Below are 1212 nucleotides of genomic sequence, written 5' to 3' on the forward strand. Positions count from 1 at the left end.
TCCTGGCAGGGCTGTTGCTCCTGCATTTATAGCCTTCAGAAAAGCAATAAGGATTGCTTTTCTACTTAAACTTAGGGGTGCAGCAGAGAAGCTGGTGTATATACTTTGCTGGTTGGCCCCTGCTGAGATGGAGTCAAATAAGCCATATATTATGTAGACAGAATATATTTAATCTTAGTAAGGGAGATCCCACACAGGGTTTGAAGGGACCATTTCTTCAGTGTTTGCTTCATACAACAGACAAGCTCCCCCCACATTCCAGATCATCTACTCACCTGGAAACCTGTGTTTCAGGTGATTTCATTTCAGCATGTCCTTCCTCACACCTTGCCTGCTGTAGTTATTCCAGATCCCTCTGGCCTCCTTAATCCAGTTTAAAACACATACAGGAAGTTTTGTCTAAGGCATATATATTGTGGTAATCAGCAAGTTGCTTCACAACTGCCACTGCCCCAGGGCAATGCAAAGCCATGCCAGCAATCCAGAACAGGCACTGAAGTTGAGATTAGCTTAGTGCCGTGTTACTGTTCATCTTCTACTGTAAAATAGTCTGAATCCTCCACATAAAGGAATCAAACAGCTTGCTATCTGTGACAGGGACCCAGTGATTGTTACTGTAAAGGAAAGGAAATAGGGTTATGAAAAGGTTTTAACAAAGAACTGGTACAAGCTCCACACTACATTTCACAAACAGCTACAACTTCCCTTCAGGGATACTTGAGACTCACTCAAAGGAGAGTGCAGCTTACTTTACTCAGGAGAGTTAAGCATTACTTACACACTTAGTACTTAGCACACACTGTACCTATGTTTGAAGTATGTCAAAGGATTGAATTAGCTGAGTAATAGAACAGCAAGGATCACTTTATTTCTCCACTGGGCATTTAAACTTCTGTTCGGAATCCTGTATGTATTCATGCACTGTATTTCTCAGTGAAATTGTGGTACCTAGTGCAAGCTGTCATGGATCTTACACTACTGAATTTTAGCCCTTCAGAAAGAATGTGTTTATATTAATAAAGATTTACAACCAAATGTTGCTTTCGTTCAGTTGTTTTTCTTTCCCTGAATGGAGAGGTTGTACAACTGAATTCTTTATGAACAGGCCAATGTTTCAGGCCACACAGCCTGGATGCTATGAAAATGGAACATAATCCAAATTAAGTTTTAATGAAGAACTATTCTTTATTAATATTACACAGATAAAAAACA

Source organism: Psittacula echo, assembly GCF_963264785.1.
Source record: "Psittacula echo genome assembly, chromosome: 10".
NCBI classification, from domain to species: Eukaryota; Metazoa; Chordata; class Aves; order Psittaciformes; family Psittacidae; genus Psittacula; species Psittacula echo.